The sequence below is a fragment of the Vombatus ursinus genome, unplaced genomic scaffold (genome assembly GCF_900497805.2).
Source record: "Vombatus ursinus unplaced genomic scaffold, bare-nosed wombat genome assembly UNPS02014803.1, whole genome shotgun sequence".
Lineage (NCBI taxonomy): Eukaryota > Metazoa > Chordata > Mammalia > Diprotodontia > Vombatidae > Vombatus > Vombatus ursinus.
The window spans coordinates 2,093,101-2,117,734 of record NW_020954581.1 but is presented as its reverse complement, the minus strand read 5'-3'; the positions used below and the strand labels follow the sequence as shown (position 1 = coordinate 2,117,734).

The window sequence follows — 24,634 nt, the reverse complement described above, 5'->3', positions numbered from 1 at the left end:
AAGTATTAAGTGAAAAAATTATCAAATCTGATTAAAAATGTTCCAAATGAGAGAAGTCTTTAAGACTTCCAAAATTCTCCTTTATAAAGATAAATCATTTATAAAAATAAAATCATTTCCTTCATCCAATTCTAACACAGGTGGGGAGCGCAAGCTAACTTTTTTCTTTGCTTGAAATGGCAATAAGGGAAGTAAAAGACCTACAAAGAAATCATGAAATAAAGAAAACAGGTATCCTTCCAATGGAAATTTACTAGCCAAATTTAAATAACTCTCTTTGCATAATCTAGTGAATGAGCAAATAAGTAAAAGTCAATGATTTCCTCCATTCAAATCTACATTGAATCTATCTTTTTCCATTTACAACCACTAAAACCAAATGTCAAAATAAACTTAATTTAGAACCAGTGTTAAAACAAGATTTTCAAAAATAATAAAGCACAATCATATTACAACTCATTAAAATTAATGTTTTTGTAAGAACAAAACTGTTTTTACTCCATTAATAAGTTTTTAAAATACTGTTTTATTGTCATCTTCTTTTTAATTTATATTTTTGTATGTGTATTATATGTAATGTGTGCACATAAATAAACAAACATATACTGGGGATATGTGCTCAAAAAATTTTGACAAGACAGGGGTGGCATAATAAAAAATACTTAAAGACCACTGCTGAAGAAAACTAGACTACAAATCTAGAAAGAGGAAGCCAATAAATTTATATCAGTTTACTTTATATTTAAATTAATGGATCAAACATTAATAAAATGCCTTATCTTTCAAACTAGTTCATTCTTACCTGTGAACTTAGCTTTTCATATATTTACAGATTCAGAAATGATGTCTCTACTGTAGTCCTGTTAAAGAGGAAAAAAAAATCAAATTGCAAAGCATTCTGAGCACTACTATTTGAAATGCTTTCCTATACTATATGGTTGTACAAATTACCCTTTGAAGGCCAAAAATCTATTTTGGCTTCTTGTTTCACATACTAAAAGTACAAAAAAATCTTCTTTTATTAAAAGGTACAAGTTCTTTTATACTAAGGCTTCTATTAAATGAAAATTATAGCTGAGTCCTTCTATAAAGAAATTGGAGATTGAGAAAGCAAAATGATGTGCTTGTTAATTCTGCTACAATTTAATTCAAAAAGGCAAATTCTAACTTCCAAAGATAGTCATTTTGGATAAATCCTTAGTCAACTTCAATAAAAATTGAACAAAAGAAAAAAAATTTACTTTAAAAAGTTTAAAAAACATTTTGCCCTAAAAGCTAAAAAATAAAATTAGACGTTTGTTATATATAATTTTATTTGCAAGAGCATGATGGTTGTATACAAATATATGTATATATATGTATATGCTAATCAATGCAATAAAAATCTTGTTATAATAGGGTTGTATTAATACATTCTCTCCTGAGAAGATCAAGATTCATTATATTACAACACATTTCTCACACACACACAAAAAATCTCTCCTTGAAAAGTTCACACTGCCACAAAACCATTTTATCCTCAAAGCCTCTGAAGAAACACTGTCAAAGTAATCACACTGTTATTAGACATTTCTTTTATATAATTTTATTTGCAGGTTATGTGAGGGTTATATACATATATAACTATACAAATATACATATACTAATTTATGCAATAACAAATATTGCTATAAGTTTCTATTATTATATTCTCCTTAGTTCAAATTCATTACAACACAATTCAAACAAAACCTCTCCTTTAAAAAGTTCTTACTGCCACAAAATCATTTGATCCTAAAAGCTTCAGAAGAAATACTGTAAAACTAATCACATTACATTAGACAATTATAAATAATTTTATTAGAAAGAACATGATGGTTGTATACATATATATACATATATATAAATGGATTAAATAACAAACCTCCTTATAATAGACTTCTACTATCTTCTCCTTAGCTGAAATTCATAATGCAAACCAAAAAAAAAAAACCTCTACTCTAAAAAAGTTCATACTACCACAAAATCATTTTATCCTAAAAGCTTCCAAAAAAATTGTAAAATTATTCACATTTTTTAGACATTTGTTATATGTGATTTTATTTGCAAGAATATGATGGTTATATACATGCAACATGTATACATATTAATGCAATAACAAACCTTGCTATAACAGGGTTCTATTATTTTATTCTCCTTGGATCAAATTCATTATTTCATAATTCAAACAAAAAAATCACTCCTTTAAATGTTCATACAGCCACAAAACCATTTTATCCTAAAAGCTTCAGAAAAAAATACTTTAAAATTAATCATATTATATATTTGTTATACATAATTTCACTGGCAAAAGCATGATGGTTTTTTATAAATATGTACATGCTAATTTGTGCAATAACAAATCTTGTTATAATAGAGTTCTATTATTTTCTCTCCCTTAGATGCTCAAGATTCATTACAACAGAATTCAAACCAGAAAAACCTCTCCTTTAAAAAGTTCACACTGCCACAAAATCATTTTATCCTTCAGAAGAAACACTAGAAAACTAATCACATTATATTAGACATTTATCATTTTACTTGCAAGGGCATGATGTTTATATACATAGAGATACAGATGTACATACAAATATATATGTGTGTGTGTGTATATATATATATATGTAGAGAGAGAAAGGGAGATACTAATTCATGAAGTAACAAATCTTCTTATAAAAAGTTCTATTATATTCTCCTTTGCTCAACATTCATTATAAGGTAACTCAAACTAAAAAAATTTTTTTAAATTCACACTGCCACAAAATAATTTTGTCCTAAAAGCTTCAGAAGAGATACTGTAAAACTAATCACATTATATTAGACCTCTGTCACATACAAGTTTATTTGCAAGGGAATGATGGTGTGTGTATGTAAAGATAAATACACACACACACACACACACACACATATATGCTAATTCAAGTTAACAAATCTTGTTATAATGAGGTTTTATTAATATTCTCCTTAGAAGCTCAAGCTTCCTTATATTACAACATAATTTTTTAAAAAACCCACTCCTTTAAAAAGTTCATACTGCCACAAAAGCTTCAGAAGAAATATCATAATATTAATCACATTATGTTGGACATTTGTTATATATTATTTGCAAGAGAATGATGGTTGTAATAGATATATACATATATACACATATATTCATATACATAAATACACTTACATATATGCTAATTTATAGTAACAAATCTTGTTATAACAGGGTTCTACAATTATTGTCTCCTTAGTCCAAGATTCACTACAACATAATACAACAACAAAATCTCTGCTTTAAAAAGTTAAACAATTGCTACAAAACCATTTTATCCTAAAAGCTTCAGAAAAAATACTAGCAAAACTAATCACATTAATGGCATGTGTTATAATTTTATCTGAAAGAGAATGATGGAATATATATTATATATACACATACATATATACATATATAGGTACACTATATATACACGTGTACATATATATGTATACACTAATTCATGTAAAAACAAATTGTTATAATAGCGTTCTATTACTATATTCTCCTTAGAACCTCACGATTCACTATAACATAATTCAAAAAAAAGAAAAAATAGCTGCTTTAAAAAGTTAAACAATGCTATAAAACCATTTTGTCCTAAAAGCTTCAGAAAAAAATACTACAAAAACTAATCACACTAAGCATGTGTTATAATTTTATTTGAAAGAGAATGACAGAATATATATTATACACATACACATATATACATACACTATATATACACATGCACATATATATGTGTACACTAATTCATGTAAAAACAAATCTTGTTATAATAAGGTTTTATTACTATATTCTCCTTAGAAGCTTAAGATTCACTATAATTCTAAAAAAAAGAAAAAATAGCTGCTTTAAAAAGTTAAACAATGTACAAAACCATTTTGTCCTAAAAGCTTCAGAAGAAATACTATTAAAACTAATCACATTAATATTAGGCATTTGTTATAGTTTTATTTGAAAGAGAATGATGGCATATACATTACATACACACACACATACACACTATATATACACATGCATATATATATACTAATTCATATAAAAACAAATCTCATTATAATAGGGTTCTATTATTATATTCTCCTTAGAAGTTCAAGATTCACTACAACATAATTTAAAAAAAAAGAAAAAATTACTTGATTTAAAAAGTTAACACTGCCACAAAACTATTTTGTCCTAAAAGCTTCAGAAGAAATACTGTAAAATTAATCATTTTCTATTAGGCATTTGTTTTATATAATTTTATTTGCAAGGGCATGATGGTATCTGTATATATGTATACACACATACTAATTCATGTTAATAATAAATCTTGTTATATTAGGTTTCTAACACATTCTACTTAAAAGCTCAAAGTTCACTATCATAACATAATTCAAACAAAAATGTTTTTATAAATCCACACTGCTACAAAATCATTTTATCCTAAAAGTTTCAGAAAAAATACTGTTAAAAACTCATCATATTAATATGAGGCATTTGTTTATTTTTATTTTGCAAAGGCATGATGGTGTGTATATAATACACACATACATATACTAATTCATGGAAAAATAAATCTTGAAGCTCAACATTAATTATACAAATCAAAACAAAGGAAAAAACATCTACTTTAAAAAGTTCACACTGATAGAAATTCATTTTGTCCTAAAAACTTTAGAAGAATAACTACAAAACTAACCACGTTATAATAGGCATTTGTTACATATAATTTTATTTGCAAAAGTATGATGGTATAGAGAGTATATTTACACACACACAATTCATGTTAATAACAAATCTTATTATAATAGAATTCTATTATATTCTACTTAAAAGGTCATAATTCGAACCTACAAAATTTCTGCTTTAAAAAGTTAACATTGCCACAAAATCATTTTGTCCTCAAAGCTTCTGAAGAAATAAGATTTTTAAAAAAGTTAGTCACATTATAGTAAGCATTTGTAATGTATGATTTTACGTGCAAAAACCATGATGATGTGTGTGTGTATATATATGCATATATATACTAATTTGTATTACTAGATCATGTCAAAATAGTTTTATTATATTCTATGTAAGAGCTCAAGATTCATTATAACATTATAACATAATTCAAACAAAAAAATCTGTTTTAAAAAGTTAATGCTGCCACAAAATCATTTCATCCTCAAAGCTTCAGAATATTGTAAAAAAAAAAAAACTTAATCACATTATATTAGGCATTAGTTATACATAATTTTATTTGCAAAGGCATGATAGTAGATAGTATAAATATGTATGTACATACATACATACTAATTCAAACTGATAACAAATCTTTTTATAATAGTTCTATTATATTCTACTTAAAAACTCAAAATTTATTACATTATAAAATAATTCAAACCAAAAAAAATCTTTGCCTTAAAAAGTTAATGCTGCCACAAGATCATTTTGCCCTTTTTTTAAAAAGCTTCAGAAGAAATAAATGTGTAAAAAAAAAAGTCATATTACATTACTAAGTATTTGTTACATGTACAGTTTTCTTTGCAAATACATGATGGTATGTGTGTATATGAATATATATGCATAATATACTAATTCATGTTAATAAATCATGTCACAATAATTTTATTGTATTCTACTTAAAAGCTCAAGATTCATTAAAACATAATTCAAACCAAAAAAACCTGTTGCAGAAGAAATAATATTTTAAAAGCTAGTCACGTTAGGCATGTTACACAAAGTTTTATTTGCAAGGGAATATGCAATGTTGTGTATACATACACAAAAACATATGTATACAAATACGTACATATAACATATACACTAATTCATGTAATAACAAATCTTGTTATAAGGTTCTATTATTATTGTCCACTTAGAAGCTCAAGATTCATTATAACATAATTCAAATAAGCAAAAACTATCTCCATTAAAAAGTAATCAGAGCCACAAAATCATTTTGCCCTAAAAGCTTCAAAAAAATACCGTAACACTAATCACATTAGGCATTTGTTACATGTAATTTTATTTGCAAGGACATGATGTATGCATGTGTATATATATATACATATATGTATTATACACACATATACTAATTCATGTAATAACAAATGTTATAATAGAGTTGTACTATCATATTCTCCTTAGGAATTCAAAGATTCATTATTTTATAAAATGATTTAAACAAAAAAATTTCTACTTAAAAAATTTATATGCCATAAAATTATTTTGTCCTAAAAGCTTCAGAAGAAATAATGTAGAAAACAAAAAGGCAAATCACATTATATTAGGCATTTGTTACATGTAATTTTATTTGCAAAGGCTCGGTGTGTGTATGCATTTATAAATAAATATATTCACACATGAATTCATGTTAGTAATAAATCTTATTAAAATAGTTTTAGTATTATGTAAAAGCTCAAGATTCCTTACAATATAATTCAAACAAAAAAAGTCTGTTCCTAAAGAAATAATGTAAACAAAAGCTAGTCACATTATATTAAGCATTTGTTATATAAAATTTTATTTGCAAAGGCATGATGCTGTGTGTGTATACATCTATATGTATATTTAAAACACACATATACAAACACATATACATATGTATATATGCTAATTTGTATAACAACAAATCTTGTTATAATAGGATTCTATTATTATATTCTACTTAGAAGTTCACAATCATTGTAACATAAACAAAAATTTCTCCTTTTAAAAAGGCATACCAGAGCCACAAAATCATTTTGCCCTAAAAACTTCAGAAAAAATACTATAAAACTAGTAACATTAAATTAAGCATTTGTTATCTATAATTTTATGTGCAAGGGCATGGTGGTGTATGTATCTATATTAATGCATACAATATATACATACATACTAATTAATGTAACAACAAATGTTACAGGGTTCTAATATATATTCTCTTTAGGAACTCAAGATTCATTATGTGATAAAATGATTCAAAGAAAAAAAAAAAACAACCTCTACTTAAAAAAAATTCATACTGCCACACAATCATTTTGTCCTAAAAGTTTCAGAAGAAATACTGTAAAACTGATCACATCATATTATTCATTCATTATATATAATTTTATTTGCAAGGGCATGATAGTATATATATATGTATACTAATTTATGTAATAACAAAGCTTCTTATAATAGGGCTTTACTATATATATTCCCCTTAGAACTTGAAGATTCTTTTTAAACGTAATTTAACAACAACAAAAAAATTTCTGCTTTAAAAAGTTTTAACACTGCCACAAGTTCATTTTATCCTAAAAGCTTCAGAAGAAATACTGTAACACTAATCACATAATATAGTAGGCATTTGGTCAAGATTAAGATAGCTGTCATTTTTTTCATGTAAATTTGAAAATGACAACCAAAAATGAAAAAAGTCCTTAAGAATCCAAAATTCTCTTTGTAAAAATAAATAATTTCCCTCACCCAATTCTAACACAGGTGGGGACCCCAGCTAAGTTTTTTCTACACTTGAAATGTCAGTAAGGGAAGGAAAACCGACCTACAAAGAAATCATGTAATAAACAGGGATCCTCTTTCTCTTGTATTCCCAACGGCATAGGGAAGGTTTTGTTTGCAGACAGCCACGCTGCGTTCTCATCACCTTCTAAACTCCAAAGCACTTTTTCCAGACAGAGATTCAAATCACTGACTTATAGGGTCCATAAAAAAATCTCACTGAGCCAATTAATGCAAGTCCATCCCTATAGAGTTTCAGAATATACTTTTTACTACCCTTTATATTCCTTTAACATTTATTTCAGAGTAAAAGGTATGAAATGAACAACAATGGTGAAGTTGTAAACTCATGTTTAATAAAAAATATGGCTATTTGGGCCATTTCTTCTAAAAAATACTGGATTAAAAAAAATCTTAGCACCGTTGTTTTTGGTGAAAAATTTTTACAAGATAACTTCCAATAGATAGATACTGGGCAACTTGAAAACCATATAGCATTTCTTCCTGAAATTATACAAGGGTATCCCCAATGTACTTCCAAGATTTGTTCTGCCTGGCCATAGGTACATGAATTTAGCAGAAATGTGAAGGCATTATAGGTAAAGATTATTATTCCACACCAGGAAAAGCTTATTAACAATCAGAACTAATTAGTGATGGAAAGGGTCAGTCAGCTCTGCTATAGAGAGGAGTGTAGGGCTCCCCAAGATTGTAAGATTGTCTAAGATATTGTGGGATTCACTCCCTCCACACACACACTCCACATCCATCTGGGAAGGCACGGAGGGAGAGGAACCCTGCCTGCACTGGGAGTAAGAGTAAACTACTAGTTGATATCTGATGTCCCTTTCCAACTTTGAAAATCTGGGATTTTATCAGGGGCCTTTCCATTTTTCTTCCAACTGAAACTATATGTGTTCTCCTCACCCTTAACCCTCAATGAAAATGGGAACCCCTTAAGACAGGAACTGTCTTGCTTTTCAATTTGTACATCGAGGGCTTACCACAGTGCTTTAAATATGGTAAGGGCTTAAGAAATGAATTTTAATTAATTCATAAGACATTAGTCACATCCTGTATGAGTACATATGAACACTTGAATAAAAATTACTGTCCTATCCTCCCCCTGGACTGAGTTCCCCGAAGGCAGAGAGAGAGAGACCTTATCTCAATCTCTCCAAAAGAATATAGTGCACCATTGGGGACTACTAATGAGACTCAGGAAATATTTGTTGAATGAATGGAAATACACAAAGCATTACATCTCTCCTCTCCTTACCCTGGTACAGTTGTCTCCCTTCATTCCCCAAAACTTGGAATATTCTCCCCTCATCATCTTCATTTCCTGGAATCCCTAGCTCCCTTCTAGGTTCAAGTGCCACAACCTTCAAGAGACCTATCTAGATCTTCCCAGCTGTTAATGATATCCTCTCTGCACCCCACCCCCATTACTTTGAATCTACTTCTGTGACCAGGATTCCCACCTCCCCACCCAGAATGTATGTTCCTGGAGGGCAGGGCTGTTCCATTTTTGTCTATTCCTAGCAAAAATCCTAAGCACTTAATACTTGAAATGAATTCGAGTAAAAGGTGGCTTGAAATGTATGAGAAAAATCTGAATTTACATATTTAAATTAAAACAGATAAACTAGAAAATATTTGAGTTATTTTAGCCAGGAAGCCACTCAAGAAAGCAAAAAGTTTTCTATGCTACTCCACAAACAATAATCTTCACAATATTACTATAATCCTTCTCACTTTTTGTTTAAAATGCATTATTAAAAACAGAAGTCCGTTTCACAAAAATTTAGCACAGGTTGGATTAAAGCAGTGTTTTTACTTTTTATCTGTCCAAGAGCAAGCATGGATGTAGTGACTACAGAAGATAAAATATATGTTTATAAATTAACTAGCAAAAAACAATTCTATTGTGGAACTTTACTGCTGTACCAAATATTGAGAAATATAGTCTTTGGACCTGGCCACTTTGGGTTGTTTTGCTTCACTATACGTGTGTGTGTGTGTGTGTGTGTGTTACGAGGGTTTTGTTTTTCTTTTTTACCAAAGGAGCTGAGAGTGTGAAGGAGAGAAAAATGGATTTTGTGTCACTGAAAAAGGTTTTAATTTTAAAAAAAATAAAAACAAAAAATGATTGCTGCACCACTATAACAGATTTTGGACATGACTTGACACAAGGCTTGGCTAGTTAGGTTTCTTCTCTTTCTGTCCCATAGGTCCTTTCAAGTCTGTTCTTCATCCTCTGTTCTAGCTACATACTCTCCATGACTCTCATGAACCCTTTCATTTGCATTCTAACCTAATTTTTAGTGCCTAAAGGGTATCTCTGCTTGGATATCCCTCCACTTCACACTATTTCCAAAACTCTATTTCCCTTCATGTTACTACTACACCCTCCACCTCAAACCTAGTTCTTCTCTCTTATAGACCAAATATACAATTTCTGTAAAACTCCCTGTCAATTTATACTGCACTCCATAAATCACGTCCTGTTTCTTCTACCTGACTGACAAGGGTCTCCTTAAAAGCTCAATCTCATATGACCAAAATCCCAACATATGCCCCTAACTTCAGAGTGACTTCCTCACTGAATTCCACATATGCCCTGTATTTATTCCAGTCAGTCTCTAGATTTTTGCTTGTATCCACACTGCACAGTCCTACCTAACCATACTGCTACAACCTTCTTCACAAAGCTGTCCAGCTACAACAGTGAGTGTTCCAGTCCAATAGTGAATGTTCTTTGCATTCTCTGTATCATTGCGCATAAAGAGCCAGAACCAATTGGATTCCTTTTCACTAATTGTTTCACAGTTGCTAGTTTTTGATCTCACCAACTAGACTGTAAGTTCCTTGAAGAAGGATAACCTCATCTCTGCTACATTTTCTGTATTACCCAAAACATTTAGCAGTAAGGGCACGCTGTGTACAACATATATATATTGACTGACATTTGTCATCTATTCCAATAAACAAAACCAAATACTCACCAAATAGTACAAGAAAAAGAAATAACTTCTGAGTTAAATCTTTCTTGGGAAAATAGCATCACTCCTTATACTACACAATTTTCTTATACTCTTCATGCTCAAACTTTCCCCACATCTAACAAACTAAAAGATCAGCAGAACAATAAGTAACATCCTTACTACTAATCTTAATGGAAACAATAAACTGCTTTAAGAGCTTATTTCAAGTTCACATTGTTCTGAATAAATAACAAATTTAAACACGAGTAGTAACTGCCTACTTAATTTTAATTCTAAAATGGACTTCAAAAATCAAGCACCATATGATAACATTTTATAGCACTGCACTGCAGTCACATTATACCATCTGGCCCTCCAAACACTTCATAGGCTATTTCGCAAACAGCAAAACATTAATCTTTGCTCAAATATTTAAACTAAAGTTACTTACCAAACTGTTAGACTATCTGGTAAAAAGAGAAAGTTCACTAAACCATAAAAACTAAATTCCAGAATACACTGACTTATGATATAGAAAATTAAATATAAAATCAAATTCAACTGTGAATTGCAACAACTTAGGACATTTTAAAATATTACTGCACAAAAAATGCATGTTAACTTATAACATTCCAACAGGCTGCTAGAATAGTAAACAAGGCTACAGTTTTTAGTGTCCTCTAAAAGATACCACTTAACTGTATTAAACAAAACAAAAATCATCTATTCAAATCAAAGCACAAAAACATTATCCAATTCTAAGTCAGTGTAATAAGAAAATTCATTTCTGTAAGAAATTTTATCTTAGAACTGTTTGAAATAAAAATAAAATTTTCTAACAAGTTGCACTGAAGTCTGAATGGTTTAAAAGGTCTAGTGACCACACTGAAAAAAAAAATTTAAGCTAAGGATATGTTTTTTCCTAGTCAGAAGTTAGGAAGGTACATATTAGGAAATGCCCATCTTTCCAGATAGTATACTTTATATTTAGGTTCTAAATGAGAAAGAAACCAACTCAAAAGATTTAAATATTGGTTAAATAACTTCAATCTGTCCCTGGACTGAGGGATATAAATAAGTGGTATTTTTCACAACATTCACTATTTGATTGAAAGCTACATTCTTTATAAAGCTAGGTATCCCTTCTCCTAGAAATTACTAACTCTATTACACATGCCCTATGCATCATAAAAAATGGTCAACTCCTAGGATATGAATTCTGTCCATTTTAGCAAATACCTCATATATTCTTGAACAACACCTAAGATGATTCTAACAGTGAAAAACATAGAAAAAGAATACAGCTGTCAGTCATTCAGCCTAATGAACAGTGGCAATGGCACAATTAACCCAAAATACTGGATAATCTGAAATCAATTATTTTATTTATTATTATATATACACATATATTATATACATATAATTATATATACACATATATGTATTTATATAACTATATACACATGCATACATATATATTATTTTAGGACATTTAGTTCTCTGAATATTGTGCTAGTAACAAGTTTATTTGTATGTCTGAACACACACAGGCTAGCTGTTGGAAAAATAAACTGACACAATTTTTAAATTGCTAGGGATAAGCATCCATTTATATAAACAACTAGTAGTGAAAATAACACTTTGGGAAGGAGGTTAACATATTTGGATTCTGGTCTAAATTCTTGTCAACTAATTTGGCTTTAAACAATTCACTTAATGCACTGTTGCTTCAACAAAAATTAACAAAACCAAAATAAATTTTGGATATTATCAGGGCAAAATATTAAAATACAGAAAGCACTATGTTTATAGTTTTTAACATCTTAAAAAAGCATCAATGAATAAAACCAAATTATTGCTAATTCTGAGCTTAGAATATTAATCTTAAAATTTTATACTGACAATAAAAAACTGTCCCTCCAAAAAAATTCGGTAAATATATTTTAATTTCCAAGGTTAAGAGAGGACTAGCTTCTATATTATCACAAATAATTCTTAAACAATACCAAAACCTCAAGTGTTTTAGACTAAAATATATTTTGAGTAGAAGTGATGAGGGCTAATTTCAAAGAAAGCAGCAACCCTACAGACGGGCTCATGAATTCTTTGGAGAGGCAACTGTTGTGCGTAATGACTGAAAAGAAAAACTCTACAGGCAATTTCACTATTTTTCTAAATTATGTTCCCCATGTAACAGAACTCCAGTATGCAAAAATCCAAATTTAAAAAAGAAAAACTTAAGGAATAGATTTTAATATTAATGTTGCTGATATTTAGAAAATTCTTACAATATATACTCCCCAGGAAAGCACATAGGATCAGGCTTTATAATAAACAAAATGGGAACAAAGTGATGTAATGAATTACTAAGGTATCAATAGGGAACAAATAAAAACTAAAATAAAACAAAGAAACTTAAGTTTAAAAAAAATGGGGTTTGATGTGGGGTTTTTGTTTTTAAGAATGGAATTAAAGACAGCACTTGAATTTCAAGGATCAGACAACTACCAGAGTGCTGGGCTCTAAATCAGGAGAAACTTGGGTTCAAATTTCCTCTTCTCTGAACCTCAGTTTCCTTAATTGTGAAACGAAGATATATAACTGCTTTATGTACCTCACAAGGTTGCTGGGAGGATCAAATGAGAATGTAAGTAAAATGCTTTGAAAAAACCTTAAGAGTGTTGTGTAAATGTCAGCTATTATTAACTCAATGCAAGTTTTTTAAGGTATAATTTAACAATAATATTCAAATAAGACAAGGGATTCTTAATGCTTTTTGTGTCATGGGTCCCCTTTGGAAGTCCGATGAAGCCTATGAACCTCTTTTCAGAATGTTTTTAAATGATGAAACAGGATTACAAAGGAAACCAAATATATCAAAATAAAGATTTTTTTTCCTATTCAAGTTCACAAAACCGTGCCCCCCACCCCAACATCTATCCAAGGACCACAAATTAAGAACCCTCATTTGAACCCAAGCTCTGCTACCAAGTTACATTGTAACCTTTGACAAATAACCTACCCTCTGTGGGCTTCCGTTTCTTCATCTGTAAAATGGGGACAACTGGACTAGAACCTCTAACAAATTATCATCCATGCTAGGCTATAACGGTCAAACATAAATGGCATGGATTACTCTTTTTCAGGCAGAACCTCTAACTTCATCAGTGTGAAGAATACCACCCCCACTACCCTCAACTGACTCTTCAGTATTTTATAATTTCAGAGTTGCTTAGGGAGTATCAAAAGATTAAGTGACTTGCCCATGTTCTCAGCCACAGGATTAAACCCAAGTTTGGTCTTATCTATATATTCTATTCCATGATATCTCATCTTTGTTCCTTGCAGTCCTTAAATACCATTTAGGAGAGAAAGGGCGGATGTTGAACTCATTTAATCTGATCAATCAGTTTATAAGGAATGACCCAAAGTAAAACTCTGGAGACAGTGAGACCTTTGTACAATGTTTGTTTAAAATAATGAATTTTACCTTTAAACATCATTTACATTTAAATTAATATTAATGAATAAAGTGTCATAACAGTATCTGCTTCCAAATTCCTCTCAGCATTCTATAAATGTCCATTCTCAATCACTTTTCCTCATAGAATATTGTTGCTGATATTCAATGTTGTTTCTAATGAAAAACTGAATTTCTAAATTAATCTGAATTTTAAAATTCTGTGCTTTTCCTGTATCCTTTCTATGAACGCCTAAGTAACCTGGGAATTACGTAAGAATTCTCAGCATTTGATTGTATCATCTCTTCCCACTAATTTTTTCATCTGTTAGTTTTTGTTCCCTTGCTATATACTAACTTTTTGGGCAAATACTGAGTTTTATCTTTCTCTAATATTTTTTTCCCTTACTTAACATGGTACTAGGCACATAGTTATTACCTGGGACCAAACTTCTATAGAAACCCATTCTCTATTTTTATAATGGTATTCAATAGAAAAATATACAGTTTTACAGTCATCTTTTTAGCAACTACAACTGATGACAATCAGCCCTTCAGAATTTACTGGATGGATACAGAACTGTAACTACCCACACAACTCAATTTTGTGATATGTGAACAATGTGGTCAAGAGTAGCAAGTGTATTCTGCTTGGCCCCAGGAGCAATTTGGTGAAGCTGCAGGGAGGAAAATTTCAGGTGGCCATAAGGAAAAGCTGCTTAACAAAGAGCACTGTTCCAGAACTGCCCCTTAGCCCTCTGACCTCAGGAGCGTGGCTACTTATCATTTAGGGTGCAGGGAGAATTCCTTTCCAGGTAAAGCTAAGCCTGAAATTCCATTCTGCAAGGTAACTGACTGTTTTGTCATTTAACCATGATAAGTACAAGAGATTTTATTTTATTTCAACGTAAGTTAGCTTTATTTAAAAGCCAGCTCACATAGGTAAGCTAATTTTGTAGATAAAACAAAAGTATGCCATTTTATACATAGTAAAATAACCTCAAAACTGCCATTATAAAAGTAGGGATAGCCACAAGTCTTAATCTCCCCAAAACATCAAGCTTTTTAAATCTCATAAAGCAATCAGCAAGTTGTACTTGCATTTATACTGCCATTCGGAAAGGTACTGGGTTTATCTGCTGGCTCAATTATATTAATTGGTAAACAGTTTTTTAAAAAATTTATTAAGGAAAACAACTAATCACATTTTAACTAAGGATGACATTTACTACGGTAGTAAGCAAAACAAGCGTAACCCCAAAGAACATAAGTCATAAATATAATTTATTAGGCTCTACCCTGCTCCAGTCCACAGTCAGTCTTCAACTATTACAATAACAAAAAAACACGGGAACGAACCTCACTGTAACACCATTCTCTGTAGAGCAAATTCAGTTGAAGTCCATCTCAGAGGAAACGGGCATCCTTATTCCAAAAAATCGTATCTTCTTCTACCTCCATCAGATTTATTCTAGCAATCACTCCCCCTTTTTTCCCCCATACCTTTAAGCTCTTTCAATTGGTCTTTTCCCATTTGGAGTAGGGAGTAAGTAAGACTTTCTAATGAATAAATCTAATCCCTCTTTTTTCAATCCTTATCTCCTCAGCCTCTCAAAAATATTTCACACTCAAGACCACTTCCAGATCACTCTAATGCCCTAGCTTCAGAAACAGCAACTCTCTCCTGATCTCTCCACTCCTCCATTTTGTTTTCTTCATAGGCCCCATATCATTTTCCAACCTTTTAAAGTCGGTGTTCCAAAAGGATTAGAGTTGTGTCTTCTCTTCTTACTCTATACTCTTTTAACAGTATTAATTTCAACTATCATCTCCCTCTTCACAAATGAATCCTGAACTTTGTAGTCTCTAGTTTTGCTATCTCTTTTCACTCCAAAACCCACAGCTCTAATGACATATCTCCTACTTGATAACATCCAACTCAATTATCCACACTAACGAAGAGACCCAAAAGATCAGTTTAAAATAATTTCTATTTAGCACTGAAATCACTCGCCACCCCATCTCTTCCATGCTCAATGTTGGTCGTCTGTACCTAGTCCATTAATAATACTTAAAACACAACAGTGATATAAAATCAAGCTTACGGTCCCTCTCCTTCTGACTTCTGGCTATTTCTATTTGTGGGTAGCCCCATTCATAGAGCGTCCTACATTCAAAACTTTGGTGTTATCTTTGACTTCTCTTTCTCTTTTCCTTTCATACGTATCCAACTATACAACAAGTTCTGTCAGTGCTATGTCTACGGTATCTCATGAAGCTCCCGTGATCAAAAACCTACCACTTCCCCAAGGCAATCCATTCTACTTCTAGAAAGTTTTCCAGCCAGATATATTCTATGTTTTAGCCAAAAGGAACTTACATACCCTGCATTTTCATGCCTTCGTACCTTTGTTTACGCTTTTCCCTACACCTGGAATGTTCTCTCTCTCTCCTCTCACTAAAAAAGCCTTCTTCTGGACTCAGAAGGGCTATTGATAAGCTGCTTTACAAAGTAATTCCTACCCAACCTTTAAAGTTCAACTCAAATGCCACCTCCTCCAAAGTCTTCCCTGGTCATCCCCAATCAGTAATGAACTGCCCTTCTTACAGCACTCTATATCTCTCATACATTTATCATGTATTATAATTATGTGTATATTTACCGTATCTCCTACTTGACAACATCCAACTCAATTATCCACACTAACGAAGAGACCCAAAAGATCAGTTTAAAATAATTTCTATTTAGCACTGAAATCTAGGCAAACACGTATACTCTGCCACCCCATCTCTTCCATGCTGTGATTTCCTACTAACTGAGCCTCTGACACCCCATCTAGTCCATACTGACCCTTGATTCCCTACTAATTGAACTTTACTTTCAAGAGCCTGGGACTCAACTTGTAAGCAGGCAGCCACTCAGAAACCACATAACAGAAAATCACTACTGAATAACCAAGAGTAGACAGCAGCATTTGATTACGGTTTATGACGTTTAAACAACAAAACTGTTGTAAGTGTTCGCTATTTAGAAGATCCATCGACTGATTCTGCCTTTTTAAATCCCCTAATGATTTTGGCATTATATTTTTTCTCTTCAGGACCTTAAATGTTGAGTGTGGGGCTTTTTCTTCAAGTACCTGTATGAGTTTTCTGAGTTAGACAAAGTTTTAGAAACAATTCATAATTCCTGTGAATGAATTACTTCCTCCCCAAAAACAATATACACATACACACATATAAAAATTACTCAGACATGATAACAAGGCTATTCTTTTCAAGTGAATATAACCATCAAAAGGATGTATATTGATTCACTCATTTTCTCTAACTGATTTGCTGGAAAAACAACCAACAGCAGCAGCAGCAACAGGATTCGGAATTAAAGCACCTGGGTTTGAAATGCAGCTCTGGTCCTTATTATCCATGTGACCTTAACAAGTCAATCAAGCTCTCTAGGCCTGTTTCCTAATCTACATAGTGAGATGATCTCCAAGTTTTCTGGTGAGATCTCCAACATTCTATTACTCTCTGATCCCCTAAAGAAAAACATTTAAAAATGACTAGCTGGAATTAGAAAATACATGGGAAATAGCCTGACTGACATTTTATTTTGTTGTTTAAATCAAATGGCCTCATCAGCCACATATTCAAATATCCTCTATACAGTGAAAGGTAATGATGAAACACTTTCAAAAAGATTTTATAATTGTGGAAGAAACACACGAATGATCAAATTTGGGCGAGTGAAAAGCCATTTAAATCAACGTTCTGAAAAGTCATTAGGGCCTAATTGTATAAATGTGTGTTTGGAAAATACAGTCTTGGTCTTGGTGCCAGCCTTAGACAGGTAATTTAAAACTGTTAATGCTTCAATCTTTGTGATCTGCTTCACAGACAAGTTTAGAACATCAAGAGCTTTGAAGGTGCTAATATGTTTATGATGAGCTGCTTCAGCACATCGAAATCATCCAAGTTAAATAAGCCTTTGCAGAGTTTTCTTCCAGTTGCTGTATAGGGTTACTGAATCTGTAGTTGTATTATCTCATTGTGCATATGGGGAGGAGAGTTTTATATGATTCGATTAAATCACCTTATCACTCAAAAAGTCTTAATTTTTAACTCTCAGTTCCTGATGCCGTTCCAAGAGTGCTAATGACATGAAGTAATAAATGTCAAATTATTTAATAATTATTAATCTGTTGTTGATTTAGTTAGGATGAAAAGTCTAAGTCTGCCAGTTATGTCTTGATATCTCTATCACTTCTATTAAGATTTGCCTAATGCATTTAAATCCATAAATCTACTTCTTGTTTCTTTCAAATCATCAGTGTTTTTTTTAACTCCCACGATTAAGTCTTTTAAGTCTTTTTTTCTTGTCCAAGTTGTAAATTTTACAAAAAATATTTACCAATCATGTCTCTTTACAAGTGTTGGACTCCACTCTATTTAAAAATCAAATCTAAAGCTGGCAGATGTCTTAACATTTCAGTATTCAAATTACTTTTACATAATTTCACTTAATTTTCACAACTTAGTAGGCAGACCCTGAAGCTTGCAGTGATTTGCCCAAGGCCACCTGGCCAGTACTTAGTTAATCCAAGTCTTTCAATTATCAGCCCAGTGAACCACATCAAAATGATGTGTGATCACCTTTCTAAAGCATGTCCTCTCCATCATTCAGGTCCAATCCCAAAATATTTTCCTTAGGATTTGAAATAGCTAGGAATTAAATTCCATGGGTTACTCAAGCCTAAGAAATCCCCAAAGATTGCTGGTTCTTCCAAATATCTTTAATGATTCACTATGGGTATACTTGTAGAGAAACCACAATTATCTCAGAATCAGTAATCAACTAACACGACTTCATCAAGCACCTAGCATGTGCCAGACACTGTACTAGGTGTTGAGCATACAAAGATAAAAATGAAACAATGTCTGCCCTCAAGGAGCTTATATTCTATATAGCAGTTGGGGAAGTGGGGAAGAGAACATGCATTCATAATACAAAGTGAACAAATATAAGGTACTTTTTTTGGAAGCACAAATGCCTTTAATCTCTAGTATTTAACACAAAACTGAGAAGCAATACAGTAACAATGACTAAGAAGTTAAAACCATTACTACAATGTGGCACAGTGGATAGAACGCTGGACTTGGGTTGTCAGAAGACCCGAGACAAAATTCTGCCTAAGATACCTACCTATATTAGCTGAATGACCCTGCATAGAGCTTCTCAGCTGTAAAATGGGAATAACAATGGGATTGTTATGAGGATCAAGAGGGAAAATGAATGTAAGCATTTGATAAATCTTGAGATCTATAAATGTTAGTTACCCTAGGGCAGCCAGTAACAACCATTTTCCTCCATAAAGCAGGGATGACAATAAGTGAGTGGTAGCACTTATTACAGTAACTTATATGATCAGATCAGATAATGTAGGTAAAGATCTCTGCAACCTTTGCCTCATATCAATGCTAGCTAGTTATCATTATATAGTATTACAACATGTTATTACATAATTATATCACTACATATGATTATAGTATTTTAAATGGATTACAGTATTCTGAGTAGTATGTGTGTATAACAGTACTGTAAGCATATGTTATATTACAGTACTGTAGATAGTATATTATTATAATACTACAGTGCTATAAACATAATAGTCACTCTACGCAGTATTATTACTTTGTAATAATATATTATAGTACTCTAAACAGTATATTGTATTATTCACTACTCCATGTAATATATGTTATAGTTTTATCACAATGTTATAACATACTATACAGTACTCTTCTTATACTGTTATACTGTGACATTAAATAGTATATAAGTACATTGTATTACAGTATTCTAAGTAGTATATCATTATTACACAATTCTGAGTATGATGTTAGGGTATACTTTATAGTACTTACTATATGTGTGTGCATATGTGTGTGAGTATTCTCTATAGTACTCAGCATGGCACGCCCTCATCAGAGAATGTGCTGCGCTCTATGGGCACAGCAGAATTGAAGTAGCTCAAAAGTAACACAAGATGTGCAAATTGAGAGAACCCATTCCAAATGTTCCCATGGACTATTTGTGCCTGACCTGTGGTAGAACATTCTGAGCTCATATTGGTCTGATAAGCCACAGTCCGACACTTTGAAACCTGACTCTAGCACAATGTTGTCATTTTGGTCCTCTCTGAGAACAAAGGACAACCACTACCAACCAAACAACCAACCAGTACTCTGTACTCTGTACAGTACAGAATTGTTATAATATGCTATACTACATAACATATAAGTAGTAAAATATATTATCATGTTACTCTAAGTATAGTCTATATTACAGTACTTTAAGTAGTTATTATATTATTAAAGTATTTTACGTTATATTGGGGCGACTAGGTAAAATGCCATGGAAGCAAAGCTGGGCCTGGAGTCTGGAAGACATCTTCCTGAGTTCAAATCAGGGCTCAGACACTAGCTGTGTGACCCTGGGCACGTCACTTAACTTTTGCCTCAGGTTCCTCATCTGTAAAATGAGCTGGTGAAGGGAATGGCAAAGCACTCCATTATCTTTGCCAAGAAAACCCCAACTGGAGTCATGAAGAGTCAGACACAATGAACAACAACTTGCTATATACTTTATAGTACTCTAAGTAGTATACATTACGGTACTCTAATATTAATTTTATAGTACCCTTAGTATAGATTATATAGCATTGAATAGTATAACAATTTTATCACAGAACTCTTAAATATATATACACACTATATTACATATTACAAAAACTTGAGTTTTTGCATCATAGTAGTATATGTTATTACAGTAATTTAAATATGTCATAATATTATGGTATTCTAAGTAGTATATTACATTATAGTACTATAAGCATGTCATATTATACTACATTACTCTAAGTAGTATGATACCATTCTAGTAGCATTTATTATAATATCATTACAGAACTCAGAGTATAATGTCATATTATATATTACATTGCTCCAGGTTGTTGATTATATAATTACAATCCTTTGAGTAGTATAATAATGTATTATCTCATACTATCACATTGCTTTAAGTACGCTATAATATCATTGGTGTAGCCTAAGTATAATATCATATAATATTACAGTACTCCAAGTACTATAATATCATATACCATGTTAGTACTCTTAAGTAGCATATTATATTATTATTACAGGACTCTAAGTGTAATGTCATATTCTATAATGTTATATATTACTCCAAGTAGTCTAATGTTATACAGTATCATGCCAAAACTCTGAGTCGTATAATATAATAGCATTATATAATACTATCACAGTGTTTTAAGTAGTACACCATAACATAACTGCAGTACTGGAAGTACAGTATCATATTATATGATACTACAGTACTCCAAGTAGCATATCATCATCCTAGTACTCTCAAGTAGCATAACATTACACTGTTATCCCAGAACTCTGAGCACACTGCTGTGAACTCGATAGCATGCCCGTTACTCCCGGGATTCCAATACTGTGTACTCTCTACTCTGAGCGGTGTAATCTCGTAGCAGACCACCACAGTCCTGCAGTACTCTGAGCACCATGTCTTATTACATAATACCCCAGTACTCCAGGCAGTGTAATACCGTACACCACCATAAGAGTACTCCAAGGCTAACCCCGGGGGCTCCGAGCACAACTGCCTGCAGTCCTACTCTATGAACTGACATTACTCCAGAGAGTACAAATACTATATATTCTCTACTCTGAGCGGTATAACCTTGTGGCTGACCACCACAGCAATGCAGTATTCTGAGCACCATGCCTTATTACATAATACTCCAGTACTTCAGGTAATGTAATACTTCGCAATGCCCAGGGCTCCAAGCACACTGCCTGCCGCCCCACTCCACGAGCTGACATTACTCCAGAGAGTCCAACATTCCATACTCGACTCTGAGCAATGTGATCTCGAAGCACAGCACCATAGTACGGTAGTACTCTGAGCACCATGTCTTCTTAAATAATGCCCCAGTACTCCAAGCAGTGTAATACCGTGCAATGTAAGCGAGTACTCTATGCCTAGCCCCGGGCTCCGAGCACCCTTCCTGCAGTCCTACTCCAGGGCTCGACATGACTCCAGAGAGTTCCATACTCCGAGCGGTGTGACCGCGAGGCACACCACCACAGCATGCGCTACTCTGGGCACCATGCCTTACCGCACAACGGCCCAGTCCTCCAGGCAGTGCCATCAGACCCCTCTCCGAGGCTCGCCCCGGGCTCCGAGCACACTGCCCGCCACCCTGCTCCACGAGCCCGACGTTGCACACTCCAATCAGAGCGGTGTGATCGCGAAGCACACCGCCATAGCATGCAGTACTTACATAAGCACCATGCCTTCTTACATAACGCCCCACCACTCCTGGCACTGCCATCACACTACTCTCCACGGCCAGCCCGGCTCCCAGCTCCCTGCACAGCTCGAGCTGGCTCCGGGAGCCCACGTGGAAGCCCCGCCGCCAGCCCCGGCGCGGCCGCAAAGCCGCGGCATCCCCCGAGCCCGGCCCGGAGCTCTGAGCCCTACTCGCCCGCACGGCACTGCTCCGGGAGCCCGCTCGGCTCGGAACTCGGCAGCGCAGGACGACTCCCGGCAGTCCACTATCACATCTCACCACAGCACGGCTGAGGCGTGCTATCGCCGCCCTCCCAGCGTCGGGCCCCGCGCCCCTCAAGGCCCGAGGCGCCCTCCCCGGGGCGCCACGGAGGGGTCGGCGGGGGGGAGGCTCCCCCGGGGCGGCTCGGGGCGCCCCCGGCCCCACGCGTGCTGGCACGCCGCCGAGCCTCGTCCAGGCCGCTGGCAAGGCATGGACCTGCCAGCCTCGACCGCCGCGGCTACGACAGCAGCATCCCGGCGGCCGAGGGTCCCTGCTAAGAATCCGCTTCCCCGGGGCCCCGCCCTCCGAGGGCGGACCCCACGGCGCGAAGGGGTCCTGGGCGGCGCCCCCCGCCTCCCTAGGGTCTGGAGGGAGCCCTCCCACTCGCCCGCCCTTTGTCACCTTCACCCGGGAGGCAAGGAGGCGATGGCATTCCCCACGCCGCCTCCCCCACACGTCGATGCCCGGCCCTTCCTTCATCTGCAGGCTGGCACCTGTCCGTTCTGCAGGGTCGCGCGGGTGGTCCAGGGACCGCCCCCCTCCTCCGCCCTCGCCCCTCCCCCAGCCTGGGCGCCCCCCCCTTCTTCTCCTCTTGCGCCCCAGACGCGGCCAGAGCAGGACGGGGGGGGGAGCAATAGCCGATCCGGGCCTCCGCCTCCCCCCCAGGGCCAACGGCTCCCACGGCGCCTCCCGGGGGGGGAGGGGCGGAAATCCAGGTGCAAGGACGGCGGCCACACTCACCTCCCTGCCCAGCCCCCGCCTCGCTGCATTCCCAGCCGCAGAGAAGACACTTCTTCCCACCCCCCACCCCCACCCCAGTCCCCTACCTCCAACCCCAACCCCCTCCCCCAACCAATGGCCCCCCCCCATGCTCCTGGGCCCCTGCTGGGCACGTCACAATGACCCCTCCCTAAGGGGGGGCGCTCACCAGTCATGGCCCCCCCCATGGGCGGGGGGGGTGTGTGTGTGTGGGGAGGGTCTCCTCGCCTTACGACCACCAGACTCCCCTCTGCAGCTACAATCCCCAACTGCCAGGCCCAAGAATGAGGCGCCTCAGGCTGAGCCTCCCTTCACTAGGCCCCGCCTCCTCGACTGTCTCCCCAGTTTAGGCTCCGCCCCCTTCTGCTCTGCCTCCCCTCCCTAGGGCCGCAGGTTTGAACTGTTCCCACCCCTCCCCCACGCCTTCCACTACCTAGGCTCCTTCCCATTGGTTCCCTCGGTTGCTAGGAGATGAATAACGGCGGCCTACATTGACTTGATTGGGCCTCCCCATTCGCTCCACCTTCTTCCCCCTCCTCTTGAAAAGTCTTATTCCCTACACTCTACACTTGGGATAGGAGCGCAGCTGCAGCTACGCACCTGTTAGATCCTGTGAATCACCCTGAGCGGGCTGTCCTGGCTCTCCCACTCCCTGCTCAACTCACACTTCAAGTCCTTGCTCAGGATGCGGATAAGAGGACATTTTTTGGCTGCGTTTTCTAAAGGGTCTAAGTGAACACGCGCCAACAACTCTAGACGAGAAGGTTTTTTCCACTTTCTGGAGCCCAACCATGAGCTTTGGCAAAAGGACACCGATAGGACAACAGTAATTGACTTCCAGAATTAGGTCAGGCTCAAGGGATGCCTGAATACAGACAACAGCCTAAAAGGAAGAAGTTGGCACGCCTAAAATAGACCAGAAAGGATAGAGAAAGAAAATAAGAGCGACTTATGCACAGAAGAAAAATTGGACAAGATGAAAGATATGCCTCTCTGAGTCGTATAAACAGAAGGGATGCCAAAATTATACCTACACAATAAAAAAAGTGTAGACCAACTAATGTTCGTGGTTTGGCGTGCCAGAAATATTAAGAGCAGAAACGATATGTACTAATCTTCTCTTCGTTTTTCTTATATGTGCCTCTGTCTCTACTCTGGAGAGTGAAGAAAGAAGAGGAAAGACTCCTGAAGGAGAGGATAGAGGAACACTGCAAACAAGTTATTGAAGTTAAAAAAAAAAACCAAGATGCCTTGTAAAATGCAAAGAATGGTGAATTTTATTGAAGCCAAG

The 24,634-nt window shown here is 35.1% G+C and overlaps 1 protein-coding gene across 7 annotated transcripts in view; it reads right to left on the bottom strand.

Moving 5' to 3' along the window:
- The window catches only part of SSX2IP (SSX family member 2 interacting protein), a 65,863-nt gene extending 42,211 nt beyond the window's left edge, over positions 1-23,652 (bottom strand). For 4 of the 7 annotated variants that reach the window (XM_027873917.1, XM_027873921.1, XM_027873922.1 and 1 more), the window contains exons 1-2: positions 23,513-23,652; positions 803-860 (exon numbers count right to left, since the gene is read on the bottom strand). The gene's annotated coding sequence lies outside the window, so the exon portion shown is untranslated. Of the gene's footprint in view, positions 1-802; positions 861-22,314; positions 22,366-22,986; positions 23,061-23,512 lie in introns of those variants that run through there. The other 3 variants (XM_027873918.1, XM_027873919.1, XM_027873920.1) reach the window with 3 other exon arrangements.
- Between the last annotated feature and the right edge of the window lie 982 nt (positions 23,653-24,634).